The sequence below is a fragment of the Coregonus clupeaformis genome, chromosome 18 (assembly GCF_020615455.1).
Source record: "Coregonus clupeaformis isolate EN_2021a chromosome 18, ASM2061545v1, whole genome shotgun sequence".
NCBI lineage: Eukaryota > Metazoa > Chordata > Actinopteri > Salmoniformes > Salmonidae > Coregonus > Coregonus clupeaformis.
The window spans coordinates 13474232-13488855 of NC_059209.1; positions in this window are offsets into that span (position 1 = coordinate 13474232).

Here is a 14624-nt window from a genome sequence, read left to right on the forward strand (position 1 = left end):
TCGTCGGCCCCAGAGTCAATGAGCACCCGGAGAGATTTGGACTGGTCACCCCACAACAGGATAGCATGGAGAGGGGTACGAGAAATGGAAGATGGGAAACTCCCCGTACGGCTCACCAGCGTACTCGTATCCACTTGATGAGCCTGGTCTTTTAATGGGCAGTTAGATAAGACATTTCCCGTAGCTCCATAATACAGACAGCTCTTGGTGTTAAGTCTGCATTAGCGCTCAGCAGGAGACAATCTAGCCCTGCCCATTGGCATGGGCTCCGGAGGAGACGATTCGACAGCCCTCGGTGACTTCCAAGAGAACTCGGGTGACATCGGATCCACTCGGGAATGTGGACTTTGGGGATTTCCGGGATTCCTTGGAGGCGAGGTGGAAATCGAGGATGAGCGAGGGCAACAGGGAACAGACTCCCTCTCGCTCCTACGTTCCTGTAGCCGCCCATCGATCGATGGTCAAGGCCATGAGGGGGTCGAGGTCGTCTTTAATCACCTCCGATAATCCGTGAAGGAACGCGTCAAACAGGGCTTCCGGGTTCCAGGCACTCTCAGCCGCCAACGTGCGATAATCCACTGCGTAGTCTGCCACACTACAAGAGCCCTGATGTAGTTGGAGCAGCTTACGAGTCGCCTCTCTCCCGGACAACACAGAATCGAACACTTCACGTACCTCCGCCACGAACTCCTCCAGACTGAGGCAAATGGTGGATTGTTGCTCCCACACCGCCGTAGCCCAGGCGAGAGCCCTCCCAGACATCAGCGTTATCAGGTAAGCTATCTTCGAGCGATCCGAGGGAAATGAAGAGGGCTGCAGCTCAAAGATGAGAGAACACTGGGAGAAAAATGCCTGGCAGGATCCTGGATCTCCAGCGTAGCGCTCCGGAGGAGGTAAGAGGGGTTCTTGGGGAGAAGCGCCACTGGAAGCGGGGTAACTGACAGTCTGGGGGGTTTCTGTAGTGGTGGGCTGCCTGACAGACAATCCATGGAATTGCTCCAGCAATGTATTAAAGGCACGGTCATGGCGTTCCGCCAAGTACTGTAATCCTTCCATAAGACCTTGAAGTAATTCCTTGTGTCTCCCAATGGTGGCTCATTGGGAGGAGACGGCGTTGCAGAGCTGGTCCGAGTCTGCTGGGTCAGTCATGGCCAGTTTGTACTATCAGTTCAAATCACAGATGCTAGAGAGAAACAGGAGTATGGGGAAAAACATGCTGGTAGGCTTGACGAGACAACGGCCCTCTGTAGCTCAGTTGGTAGAGCATGGCGTTTGCAACGCCAGGGTTGTGGGTTTGTTTCCCATGGGGGTCCAGTATGAAAATGTATGCACTCACTAACTGTAAGTCGCTCTGGATAAGAGCACCTGCTAAATGACTAAAATGTAAAAATGTAAAGACAAACTGGCAACAGACAAACAGGAAACACAGGTATAAATACACAGGAGATAATGGGGACAAATAGGAGACACCTGGTTGGGGATGGAGACAAGCACAAGACAGGTGAAACAGATCAGGGTGTGACAACAGTGTACAAATTACCTCGACTAACCTGTACCCCTGCACATTGACTCGGTACCGGTAGTCCCTGTATATAGCCCCGGTGTTGTTATTTTATTGTGTTACTTTTTAAATATTTTCTTAACTCTATTTCTTGAACTGCATTGTTGGTTAAGGGCTTGTGAGTAAGCATTTCACAGTAAGGTCTACACCTGTTGTATTCGGCGCATGTGACAAATACAATTTTATTTTATTTTATTTTATATTGCGGCCTGTCCCGTCGTAGCCCCACTCAGTTCCAGGTCGACCAGACTGGCGCGATTTCAGAAACCTGGGTTTCGACAAACAGAGAAATGCAGGGATGGTGACAATTTCAAGAGTTCTGTGTCCCTCAGAACTCTGGTTCTAATGCTCCGAAGGTGACCATCCTTCCAGCGACCTTGGTCATTCTCTAGCCCCGGGGAGGGTCTGGCTCTCGAGCCCAGGCCCCAGCCTGGGTGTAGACGTATATTGGGTACTGGCCTCGGCTGGTGCTCATTCCTGCGTTCCCCTCTTGTCCCCACTGTTCCTCGCTGTTGTCCAGCCAGTTTCACTCATACTGACTGATTGACATTCTTGATCCACCTGGGAAGCCCCCGTCATCCGGCCTCTGGCCAGTGTTCAGACAGACAGTTCCTCCCACGCCATGTGGATTCCCTTCCATCAGTGGAGCCCCTTTCGGAGACGGTTCACCCCGCTCCTCCAATATGCTTCAGCCGAGCCCCGTCCGAACAAGACCCAGTTGACCCGTCTGTCCCAGTGGCCCTACCATGGTGTTCTGGTGCGGGGAGTGGCTTGCCCAGGCAGTGATACCTGGGGCGGGGGCCACCCTGATACACACCGGTGCCAGAGACACGTTGTGTTTCTCAAACCCTGTTGTTGGCTCCGTTGTGCGGTTCCTACTAAACCCTCCAGCTAGAAAACGACCTCTCGAGCGGCACCTCGGCTCCGGCTGCGGGCAGTTCCTGGCTTCCCGCTGGATGCGTTGGTGGATTGTGCTTGGGCCTCCCCTCACAGGGTAGGACCATGCCCCGGCCATTCTCCGCTCAACGCGCCCAGGTTCAACCTCTATGTTGCGGGGGCTACCTGGTTGATCCTGCCAGTAGCAAGTGAAAGTACACAGAAATAAAAAATTAAACAAAACCGAGACACTTGGAAGCACATTACATTTCTTGACATTTATAAAACTGCGAATGGCTAATTAAATAAGTTATGGTTCCTTTGATTGCTCCAACATTACTTGGATAACTGTGGCAACTCTAGAGCAAATACATGCCTACAAGCGCTGACCTTCGGGGATGCATGCATTTATCAGACCCAAAACCCATGCGGGGTGCTCCCGGGCACCCTGGCCGCTTTGGTGACTCTAGATAACCTTGAACCGATTGCGTGCCCTTTGTGGCGGGGATCGCGTACCCTTTGTGGCCATTCGAATGTCTGCCCTATCAACTTTCGATGGTACTTTCTGTGCCTACCATGGTGACCATGGGTAACGGGGAATCAGGGTTAGATTCTGGAGAGGGAGCCTGAGAGCGCAAATTACCCACTCCCGACTCGGGGAGGAAGTTACAAAAAATAACAATACAGGACTCTTTCGAGGCCCTGTAATTGGAATGAGTACACTTTAAATCCTTTAGCGAGGATCCATTGGAGTGCAAGTCTGGTGCCAGCAGCCGTGGTAATTCCAGCTCAAATAGCGTATCTTAAAGTTGCTGCGGTTAAAAAGCTCATGGTTGGATCTCGGGATTGAGCTGGTGGTCCGCCACGAAGCTAGCTAGCTGATGGAATACAGTCTACAGCTCAACTAACAGGTAAGCAGACTTTCATTCTATTATTATGTTAAAATATGCTTATCTGTGGTAAAGCTGAACTGTAACAAACGTTTAAAATTCTATATTTTGAAAGGGGACGATGAGTGGTGTTGAGTTATTTAAGGGATGTAAGGAGAATATCAAATTGGACTATGATATGGTGTTATGATTAAAAAATAGTGTGTTTAAAGTACTGAGTAAAGGCAATAAGTGGACAAACGTATGGGTGCAGTGCACCTATGGTGTTAATTACATCATGAAGAGAGAGTGGATTAATCCATTAATGTAAAACAGTACATTATAAAATGAATGGGCTCAGGTAAACCCTTGATGTTAGAGATGTCATAAAGAGGGGGCAAGGAACCCTTGATGTGGGCTAGGATACATCATAAAATGGAATAGAGTGGGTTTTTAGTCCCGTAGTGTGAAAGACATTATAAAAGAATAGGTTACGGACCTTTAGATGTGAAAAAGGGTCAAAAAATGAAATATGATAATGAAATACTCGAAACGGCCAGAAGAGGGAGCAGATGACATGTAATATTTGAATCATGACACCAAACACTAAATAAGGTAACGTAATTTTTATAAGATTGAGGTAGAAATGTTATGCAAAACATTTAATTACTAATATTGTATAAACTAATAGACACGGGGAGTCAATTCAGTATACCGAATACGGGCAAGACAGTGACAATAAATAATAAATCAGAGCTAGATTTGCCCAGAAGGGAAAGGAAGGCTATGACAAAATTGTTACAAACGAATACGCATCTCAAACATATCTCTTTTAAAAATATAGAGAATCAAACACCGCGTGATTGGATGTTAATTAAATTAGTTTTTTTATGTGGAACCATATCTTAGTGATTTATCAGCATGGACAGATAATGACTATCCTCTTGGTGGTAGTTTTAAAAGGGATAAATTACAAGTGGCACGGAAATATATAGTTGATAATACAGCGATAAGCAACCCGAAATGGGATTTAGATTACATGAAAGAAGTATACACAGCATGGGATTTAATGAGTGCACAATGGCCTGTAAACATAATGAGGAAGGAGGAAAAATCTGTAAGGGAGTTACGTAATTTGGCAATGGAGCAACATCATTTAACTTATGAAAAGGCTCAGTCCATAGAGGCTATTAAAGGGTCTGAAAGTATTCAAGGAATTTATTCACAATTAGCGACCTCTATTAAGCCTCCAGCGTATAGTATTAACGTAGAAGAGGATAGCAATATATATGATTGGTTATTCATAGAATCTTATGAAAGCAGGATAAAAAAATATGTATTCCTAAAATCAGGTCAATATCTATGTTTCCCATAGTCAAAATAGATAATTTTGAAATCAAACGGTGGCGAGAGGAATGCAGAGAGTTGTGGTTGAAATGATTTGGTAAAGCTTGTGAAACAGCAGAAAGAAGGTTTAAAGGTCAGACAGGACGAATAAATATTGAACAAATTAGATATACGAGAGAGTGTGTAGAAAGTGAATATAAAATGATATTTAAAATACTCAAATCAAATCAAATCAAATTGTATTGGTCACATGCGCCGAATACAACAGGTGCAGACATTACAGTGAAATGCTTACTTACAGCCCTTAACCAACAGTGCATTTATTTTAAACAAAAAAAGTAAAAATAAAACAACAACAACAACAAAAAAGTGTTGAGAAAAAAAAGAGCAGAAGTAAAATAAAGTGACAGTAGGGAGGCTATATATACAGGGGGGTACCGTTGCAGAGTCAATGTGCGGGGGCACCGGCTAGTTGAGGTAGTTGAGGTAATATGTACATGTGGGTAGAGTTAAAGTGACTATGCATAAATACTTAACAGAGTAGCAGCAGCGTAAAAAGGATGGGGTGGGGGGGCAGTGCAAATAGTCCGGGTAGCCATGATTAGCTGTTCAGGAGTCTTATGGCTTGGGGGTAGAAGCTGTTGAGAAGTCTTTTGGACCTAGACTTGGCACTCTGGTACCACTTGCCGTGCGGTAGCAGAGAGAACAGTCTATGACTAGGGTGGCTGGAGTCTTTGACAATTTTGAGGGCCTTCCTCTGACACGCCTGGTATAGAGGTCCTCAAACAAAAGCGTGAGGTTGATTGCAGCGATAGTTTAGCAAATACAATTATGGAATTCCTCATTGAAGCAATAGAACGGTACCAAATAGAGAAAAAGATTACACTTAACCCAAAATCAGCCGTACAACCAAGAGATATTAAAGGAGTTTTGTCTTGTATCTTAGAAAGAGAGATGGAAAATATTTGTCAAAGGGTTGAATTGAGGGTGGATGATTTGGCAAGTAGAGATAGGTATAGACAGGAAGAAGAGGATAATAGTCAGGAAGAGGAAGATAATGGCACCACTTTTAGTAATGGAAGATAGAGTCTTGGATAAGCCACTTACATTAGCTGAAATTTCTCAAATTATAAAAGATGCGCCGCAGCCATTAGTAAATCCATTAGGATTTATGAATTGGTGGCGCACAGCTTTAATGCATGGGTGGATGAGTGGTAAAGACGTAAGATACATTCTAAATACTCCAATGCCAAATGTTAACATGGAAGCATTGATAAATTCATGTGATACTTATCATATGATAATGATGGACCGGTAGATGGCAATACCCCAGAAAATAGGTTTCCGTGGTTAAGTAGGGATCATAAGGAAACACACATTGAGGAACTTAAAGTATTCTTAAAATAACATGCTAGTCAGGAAAGAGACGTTTCCCAATTGTTAAATCGTAAGCGTAAACCAAATGAAACAATGTCTGAATACGCGACACGTTTTCAAAAAACATGGAGAGAGGATGCTAAATTGGAAGTAAATGATGCGGAGGACACTTTTTTCGTAAGCATGTTTTTGAATGGCTTGGACCAAGTCTGCATATACTCTTAAGCTAGCTACACCTGAAATATATACAGTAAGACCATTGCAGTTATTAAAAAAGATTAGGGAATTAGAGGCAGTAGGATTATTCAATGAGCATAAACCTACAATTCAGGCAATGCAATTTCCCCAATACAAACCGCAGGATAAACAGGTACAATATCAGCAGCAGGCGAATGGACAATTCGTGCCCTATAATACTAATCGAGGTAGAGGCAGGTCTAATGGTAATTCCAGAGGAGGAAGAAGGAAGTTTAACAGAGATAGGGATACTTGCAATTATTGCAAACAAGGGGAAAATTGGTGGAAAGAATGTACCGTTCGATTAATGGATGAGGATAGACGAAGATATGGTGATAGAGAGAGGGGGAATTGGACTCCGGACAAACCGCAACCTAATTCCCAAAATAATTCCCAAAAAGAGTTGAAAATCTGGGGAATTTATTGTGGGGACAATGACATAGAACTCCGAAAGACAGGAAAGAAGTTAAATACACGATAAATGCACCACAATTGCATATTTCGGACAACCCATTAGAAATACCACAGTTAAGTTTATGTGTATCTGGTAAAATAATCCCATTTTTAATTGCTACAGGGGCAACTACGTCATGTTTACGGCAACAAGATTTAAAGTGTCCTTTAAGTACTCAGAAGGTCCAGTCTATCGGAATTAGTGGAACTACGCAAATTGATCCTATATCTTTACCATTGCACATTGATTTGGATGATAGTAGTTTTAAACATTAATTTATAGTCAGCGCTACAACTCCGATGGCGTTAATGGGAAGAGACCTTCTTAGTAAACTTAATGCAACCATTTTTTGCTCACCAGAGGGCATGGAGGTACACATTCCGCCGAGTTCTGCATATAAATGATTCTCTAATAGCACTCAACGTAAATACTTGGTGAAAACTACATTGATTAAGGCAGAGTTTGTGTCAAAATGATTTACTATAATATTAGCTTATTGCCATGCAGCAGCAGCTGCAATGATAATTTCAATGAAGATTGTAAATATGCCTTTTTCGGATAAAGTAATTGAAGTGGATACAATGCAGGAAATTCCACAATGTTTTTTCATATCACCACACGGCCTGTTATTATTATGGAAAGATACTTCTAATAATATTTTTACTTTTGTATGTGCAGTAAGAAATGATTTTAGCGATGTTAGGGCTTTGGTTAATTTGTTTCATAAATATATAATTTTATCTCCGACAGGGTAGGAGCGAAACAAGGGTTATTGTAGTATCGCGTCAATGCTGGTAATTATTGCTGTCAAACAAAGAGTCCGCTTAGGCTGTACTTTGATTATACGTTTTATTTATATCACAAGATGTCAGCATAAGTTTACAGACCCTGCAGGGCTGGAGAACAGTGTCCAAAGATAATATGTCTGTTCTAACCTCTTCTTTGTCTAGCCTATACTTATAAGGTATACAAAAATATGGGTTGCTCCCTCTGCTGTCCAATCACCTGTCTCCCCTGGGGCGTCACCCTAAAAACGGCTCTTTTTGAACTAAAATAAACATCCCCTCAGGTTCCACTAGAATACATTCACCAAGTCATAATCTTAATACACTACATATTCCCCCCTTCGAGACGAACTAAAAGTCTCGAAAACAAAAAGAACAGGATTATGACAAGTAACAATTTATCTTATTGAGTATCTTTAACATTAAACCAAAAACATTTTTCTCTAGAGTGTAAATACCTTTCTATGAAATATGAACAAATGTTTATGAAGTGTGAATACATTACTATGAAATATGAACAAATCTTTATGGAGTGTGAGAGCGAAAAACTGTCTGGCAGCCTTCGTTCCAAATATCCATCCATCAATCAAGACAGTAAAATTCTCTCACGGTCCCTCTGCCCCAGGCAACCACCTATGTACTCCAGATCAATTCATAAATCTTTATCAATGCATTTGAAACGATGATGCAATTAAATACACATGAAAGCCCCAGCAAACAAAATACTATCCAAAATGTCCACTCTCAGGCTGGTCGACCCATCGGACCCTACAGTGGATCTCTATCCCTGCCTACACTCCATGTCCCTAAGCATTCCCGAAATAAACAAAAACATCTAAGATCCCCACATGTATTCAATAACATCAAATATCATTCTACAAAAATTAATACCTAAGAATATGACACACATTATGTATTACACATGCAAATATGTCTATATTTCATTGCAGACACTGGAATGTAGTCAACTACACTTCATCTCCTCAGCAGTGTCGATCCAATGCATCGTTGATGATGGAATCGGAACCTTTCCACACCTTCCTTGTTCCATCTCCTCCAGTCATTGTCCTTTCATATTGTCCTTGTTTGCGTATTTCAATCTCTACATATTCCCCCATATGCTTCTGGAAGAAAAGAAAAGACCAAACAGTATCTTTTGCAAAACAACACTTTCAAATTAAAACATCAATATCAACTAAGAATATAAAAAATTATATAAAATGATATATGAATCACATTATCCTATTTCCCCCCTTTGATTCATAACATCATACTAAAATCACACTAATATTGAAAAAAAAAGCTTTTCCTCTATTCACCATCACTTCTCATAGTCCTTTTTATTTTCACTTCAATTGTTGGATATTTTCTTCTCCCTAATCGGTGCTATCAGCTGACACCCCCCTTCGGATCTTCTAGGCACTCTAGAATCCTTGCTCCTTCAAGGGTTCACCTGGAGAACAGGTGATCTTCACTTGCTCCTTTATCTTCCTCAGAAATTTCCTCTGTTGTTTCCTCCTGGCGCATTGCACTCACAGGTAAAGTGACCAACCTGTCCACAATTATAACACACTTCTGAAAGTTGCTGGAAGTGTAGCTGAAACCTTCCTCCTCCTTCTAAGCTTTCTCGTCCTCTTCCTCTCCAATTCTGTGTCTGTCCAGAAACTGGCTGTGGATATGAAACAACTGGTACCTTGGTGGCTGGTACAATTGCGATTGACCTTGTTCAGTTGAAGCTATAGCAGTGATTGTTGATTTGGTTCACTCTGATTCTTCATAACCAAAGCTTTTCTTCTCCTTCTTATTCTCCTTCTTCTTCTTCTTCTTCCAGTTGTATTTGATCAAGTTTTCTGAGAGTTTCTTGGTCCTGCTCTTTCTTGTTGTTGACATATCAGTATTCTTCAAAAGGTTATATTCTAAGTTCTTTCCTCGAAATATCATCTTCCATCATCTTCTTACTTTTCTCTCTTTCCTTGGCCTCAATGTATTCTTCTCCTCCCATTCTTGGGATTCTTTTCTCAGCAGTTTTTCTTCTCTTCTGTATCTTCATCTTTATCTTCATCTTTCCGAACCTCATTCTTCTCTTAGTTTCCAGACATCTCGTTTTTTTCTTACTTCTGGAGTTTTGGATTCATTTTTATTGTCGTTTCTGCTTCTCCTCTATCTATTATTCGTTCATCTTCATCTTCATCTCTGATGCAATAATCACCCTCCTGGATGATCACTGGAAGCTGAGGATAACATCCCTAAGCTCTACTTCCTTCTCATAAGGTGGGGGTCTTTTTGCTGAATCCGTATGTGAGAAAGGTGTACTAACTTCTGCCATTAGTTTTTCTGTCGCCTTCTCTTCCTTTAGCATTTTCTCTATACCTTTGTTTATCTTATCGCTGGAATCTTTTATCAGTTTTTGTTTGAGAATGAAGGACAACTTAAGAACACCCAGCTCTCTTTGTCTCTTTTCCTTACGTTGTTCCCTTTTTTCCCTTCTTTTGATCTGCTTTATGAATTGACAGAAGCACTTTCATTATGTTGATTACGTCAGGGTTAAGAGTCCCTCTACTAGCTATGGTTTGTTCAATGTCAGGCCAACTTTTGTTTCATTTGCCGGATAACCTAGCAATACTTTAGTTAAAGGATTACTATTTTGTACTATATCAACAGGTGTAATTACCTTCATAGCCTTGATGTCGTTTTTCCCCATTGTAACAACTCTTTTATATTCCTTTATTGTGAATTATTTTATTTTAGACTATATAGCCTATGGCTTCCTCCCTTTAATTCTTAATATAAACCCCAACATTTTTGTTTTGTTTTTTGTTTTAACCTAATCAACAAAAATTATGAATAATCAAAAATAATGTTTTATTTCTATATCCTATTTTACTAATTTATCAATTAGTGGCTATCCTACCACATCCCATCAGGAAAGTAAATGCAAGTAGTCAACTTCAGAGCAATCCAAAAAATAAAGACTTCTAATCCAACAACACTACAATACCCATAAACCCCCTTGCTTTATAAGCACCCAATTATCTTAATTTTACAGAATAATGTCAGTACTCGATTTCCAATAGAACTCTTAATCAAACCCACTCATGCACAGAAACTCCAAAATGCAAATTTTATTCAATCAGTCTTTTGCCAAGTCTCTGTGAAATTGTCATAACATCAAATATCCTGTAGGGGAAGATTTTGTAAACAGAACAGCACCAAAACCTTTTGACTCGATCCTCTGTCGCGTCACCCCTTGTCACGTGATGTACACGTCAGCACCTCCTCTCTCTCTCTCTCCTCGTTCCTCCTATCGTTCCTATTTCCTCTCATATGACAAAAGAGCATAGAAACAGACAAGAATTTAGCAGTTTATGCAATCACTGAGTCACTTCAACCATTCAATATTCCTCCAGTCACATTCACTCTAAGAATTAACTCAGGAATAATTATAGATAGCTCAATAACATTTATTTATTTATTTTAATCCGTCATTTTATTTTATTTATTTTAATCCGTCAACATCTCTCTCTCATTTATCAATTCAATAGGTCACAAAAACAGTTTCATCTTTAACCAACAGCCGATGTAACAACCAGAATACACCATTACACTCTAAATGTCTAATCTTTGTTCCTCTGTCTGTCTCCCCGCAGCACAGTGTAACAGAGGAATGACCGATTTACCCCTACGTCACTCTAGTGTCGTAAAATCCCACGTGTCGTAACCTAGTGTAGTAAAATCCCACGTGTCGTAGTGTAGTGCCGTAAAATCACACGCATGCGCAGTACTTTAAACAATACGATTTCACCGTGGAAGGGAGCTTCTCAGCTCTCTCCCCAACCCAAACAGACAGTTAACTCCGTTTTCTCCTCATAGTCAAACAACATTTAACAGAGCTCACAAAGTATAGAACCTGAATTCTACACACACAAACATAATTTAAGAGGCTTTATTCCATCGCAATGGCCCTCTAAGGTCACATGTTAGCATGCAGCATGTAGCACAATTAGCATTTAGCATTAGCATTTAGCCTTAGCATGTATGTACCATGTGGCATGTAACAATGTAACCTGCATTGCGCCTTACATTTATTTTTCCTTTGTCACTAACTTTATGCTGCCGTGAGTTATGGATATTCTATGAGAGGTTACATCAGACAAATGCTTCGTCAAACACCAGCTGAGCGGTAACATGCAACAGAATGTATATTCCACTCTCCAGTTCCCAGAACTCACCTAATACACATCTAACGCGTAGAAGGATTTTCAGCCCATCCTATGATGGCCTCGTTTCAGAGGTCTTTCCAGATCCGCAATGCCCTAATGTGTATACGTACAGTGGGGAAAAAAAGTATTTAGTCAGCCACCAATTGTGCAAGTTCTCCCACTTAAAAAGATGAGAGAGGCCTGTAATTTTCATCATAGGTACACGTCAACTATGACAGACAAATTGAGAAAAAAAATCCAGAAAATCACATTGTAGGATTTTTTATGAATTTATTTGCAAATTATGGTGGAAAATAAGTATTTGGTCAATAACAAAAGTTTCTCAATACTTTGTTATATACCCTTTGTTGGCAATGACACAGGTCAAACGTTTTCTGTAAGTCTTCACAAGGTTTTCACACACTGTTGCTGGTATTTTGGCCCATTCCTCCATGCAGATCTCCTCTAGAGCAGTGATGTTTTGGGGGCTGTCGCTGGGCAACACGGACTTTCAACTCCCTCCAAAGATTTTCTATGGGGTTGAGATCTGGAGACTGGCTAGGCCACTCCAGGACCTTGAAATGCTTCTTACGAAACCACTCCTTCGTTGCCCGGGCGGTGTGTTTGGGATCATTGTCATGCTGAATGACCCAGCCACGTTTCATCTTCAATGCCCTTGCTGATGGAAGGAGGTTTTCACTCAAAATCTCACGATACATGGCCCCATTCATTCTTTCCTTTACACGGATCAGTCGTCCTGGTCCCTTTGCAGAAAAACAGCCACAAAGCATGATGTTTCCACCCCCATGCTTCACAGTAGGTATGGTGTTCTTTGGATGCAACTCAGCATTCTTTGTCCTCCAAACACGACGAGTTGAGTTTTTACCAAAAAGTTATATTTTGGTTTCATCTGACCATATGACATTCTCCCAATCCTCTTCTGGATCATCCAAATGCACTCTTGCAAACTTCAGACGGGCCTGGACATGTACTGGCTTAAGCAGGGGACACTGCAGGATTTGAGTCCCTGCCGGCGTAGTGTGTTACTGATGGTAGGCTTTGTTACTTTGGTCCCAGCTCTCTGCAGGTCATTCACTAGGTCCCCCCGTGTGGTTCTGGGATTTTTGCTCACCGTTCTTTTGATCATTTTGACCCCACGGGGTGAGATCTTGTGTGGAGCCCCAGATCGAGGGAGATTATCAGTGGTCTTGTATCTCTTCCATTTCCTAATAATTGCTCCCACAGTTGATTTCTTCAAACCAAGCTGCTTACCTATTGCAGATTCAGTCTTCCCAGCCTGGTGCAGGTCTACAATTTTGTTTCTGGTGTCCTTTGACAGCTCTTTGGTCTTGGCCATAGTGGAGTTTGGAGTGTGACTGTTTGAGGTTGTGGACAGGTGTCTTTTATACTGATAACAAGTTCAAACAGGTGCCATTAATACAGGTAACGAGGGGAGGACAGAGGAGCCTCTTAAAGAAGAAGTTACAGGTCTGTGAGAGCCAGAAATCTTGCTTGTTTGTAGGTGACCAAATACTTATTTTCCACCATAATTTGCAAATAAATTCATTAAAAATCCAGCAATGTGATTTTCTGAATTTTTTTTTCTCAATTTGTCTGTCATAGTTGACGTGTACCTATGATGAAAATTACAGGCCTCTCTCATCTTTTTAAGTGGGAGAACTTGCACAATTGGTGGCTGACTAAATACTTTTTTTCCCCACTGTATATCTGCCTTGTATATCTGCCTTGTATATCTGCCTTCACTACCATCGATTGTTCTAGAATTCCTATTCAAGCCTATTTCTTATAGACACTCCCCCCTATTTGCGCCGTTTACCAATGCAAACTAAATTTAGAATAATTATGACAAACCCTTAGTCGACAGCAACAAAACCACATCAGCACACACACAAGTAATTTACACGGTACACCTTTCCAATGCACATCATAAGCCAGCGAACCAACTAGCGCCCAAAATTTGTGAGGAATCTCACCTTATAGCCAGCTTGAGCGGGAGTCACCTCGCGGCTCATGAATGGAACACAAGGAAGATGCAGACCGATGCCGGACGAGCCCCCATTTGTAGTATCGCGTCAATGCTGGTAATTATTGCTGTCAAACAAAGAGTCCGCTTAGGCTGTACTTTGATTATACGTTTTATTTATATCACAAGATGTCAGCATAAGTTTACAGACCCTGCAGGGCTGGAGAACAGTGTCCAAAGATAATATGTCTGTTCTAACCTCTTCTTTGTCTAGCCTATACTTATAAGGTATACAAAAATATGGGTTGCTCCCTCTGCTGTCCAATCACCTGTCTCCCCTGGGGCGTCACCCTAAAAACGGCTCTTTTTGAACTAAAATAAACATCCCCTCAGGTTCCACTAGAATACATTCACCAAGTCATAATCTTAATACACTACATTATATTATCTGGTCTTATGGTTTGGAGCCAAAGCATTTTTTTGTAAAAGATTTATAGATAGATGTTAAACCATTGATTAGTATAGATAAGGAAAATGTCATAACTTTATGTCCTCCATGCATGTTAAGTGGGGTACCATCTTCGTTATGGGCTTTACATGCTAATCATGTGGGGTTAATTGATGTTCCGCCTTATGAGGCAAAGATTGATCCAAATAAGTATCCAGTCTTTATTAAACAATATCCTTTATCTAAGGAAAAAGAAGAGGGTATTAGTCCAATCATTGACAGTTTGTTAAAACAAGGGGTGGTTTACAAAGGCATGTCACCGAATAATACCCCTATAAACCCGATTTTAAAACCAGGCAGTAAGAAATATCGATTTAACGAGGCAATAATACCGGTATCTCCGATTGTGCATGATGTTAATTCAATATTAACGGCGTTGCCTGCTAATTCTAAATGGTATACTGTTGTTGATTTATGCTCGGCCTAC